The sequence below is a fragment of the Silene latifolia genome, chromosome Y, assembly GCF_048544455.1.
Source record: "Silene latifolia isolate original U9 population chromosome Y, ASM4854445v1, whole genome shotgun sequence".
Taxonomy (NCBI): domain Eukaryota; kingdom Viridiplantae; phylum Streptophyta; class Magnoliopsida; order Caryophyllales; family Caryophyllaceae; genus Silene; species Silene latifolia.
Genome location: NC_133538.1, coordinates 93,218,869 through 93,220,310, shown reverse-complemented (window position 1 = coordinate 93,220,310; position 1,442 = coordinate 93,218,869). Strand labels below are relative to the sequence as shown.

General features: G+C 38.4%; 1 long non-coding RNA gene across 2 annotated transcripts; it reads left to right on the top strand.

Moving 5' to 3' along the window:
• Positions 1-236: 236 nt before the first annotated feature.
• LOC141626710 (uncharacterized) lies at positions 237-1,442 on the top strand. 2 transcript variants are annotated; one of them, XR_012536300.1, is made up of 4 exons: positions 237-328; positions 432-507; positions 737-902; positions 1,119-1,442. It is a non-coding gene; the product is annotated as an uncharacterized LOC141626710 (long non-coding RNA). The 2 variants fall into 2 exon arrangements; XR_012536299.1 differs by having other exon boundaries at positions 237-350.

Here is a 1,442-nt window from a genome sequence, read left to right as displayed (position 1 = left end):
GCACCTTGGTGTTCTTGCCACTGCAGCTCATGCAATTCAAACGGGAACTCTATTTTCAGTTTTCTACAAGCCAAGGTTCACGCTTTGTTTGTACTTTGTTTGAAACTTCTTGTGTGTGTTTGCTAATTTGTTGTTCAGCATTCATTCGTGGCATTGTTGTTTAACGCTACAAACAAATAGTTGTCATGCATTCTCAACCCTTTCAGTCTATAAATTGTTATTCTTGACATAACGAGTAGGTCCGACTTCCTTGTTAGTGTGAACAAGTACCTTGAGGCCAAAAGTCGCAAGCTTTCTATTGGAATGAGGTTTACAATGAGATTTGAAGGTGATGATGTTCCTGAAAGAAGGTATATATCGTTCTTAACCTTGCATGCTTTTTGATTGTTCCACTCTGAATATTTGTTTATATGTTTTTTAAAATATTGTAGGTTCAGTGGCACAATTGTTGGCGTTGCTGATTCTTCATCTTCGAGCTAGGTTGATTCTGAATGGAGATCTTTGAAGGTTAAGATTAATGAGTTGATATCTATTGATCTTTCATTTATGTTTATTCATAATGACTATCGAAGTAAAGGCTCACTGTTTGCTGTATGTTACATTGATTGTCTATCCTCGAAATCTAAACTGCTGAGGTTAGAGGATTGGTCAATATCATGGTTTGCCTCTGTTTTCAGGATAGATAAAATGTTTTGTCAGCCTGAAAGGTTTTAAATTGTTTTGTATTGCTCCGCAGGTCCAATGGGATGAACCTTCATCCATTCTGCGACCCGGCAAGGTTTCACCATGGGAACTAGAATCACTTGTGGCAAATAATTCCGGCAACTCACAGCCCGTCCTGAGAAATAAGCGACCCCGTCCTACTACAATGCCACCTGCAACCACTGATATGTCTTCTCTCGGTATATTATCTGTGCAAATACTTGGGTGATTTTACATAAAATGTTACTGTAAAACCCACTTTTATTTGACCTAAATACATATTAAAAAAAATCTAAAAGCTATGAGTATAGGTGTCTTTCATGGATAATTTTACAATATCTTAGTGTAAAACTGTTTTACAAGAGATTTTTTCCATTATCTTTTACCTCTTATATTACCCATTTATGTCAAATCAGGCATCTGGAAGTCACCGTTGGACGGTGGTGGTGGTTGTCGACTATGGTTTAGATGTAAATAAAGAAACTGGTGAACCGAGAAAGAACGGTGGTGGTGGTTGTCGACTATTTGGAATTCAACTAATTGGTTCTTCTAATTTGGATGAAACTTGTGGTGGGGCTACATTGTCAGAAAAGATCGGTGAAGAGCATACAATCCCGCCTCTGGAGGTAGGGTCCGACCATTCAAATGGTAAGCGACCTGATGTGCCTTCATTAAGCGATCCTGATAAATCTTCACAAAAATCATTACCAGTCCCAAAGCAAGCAAAGTAGGACCTGCAC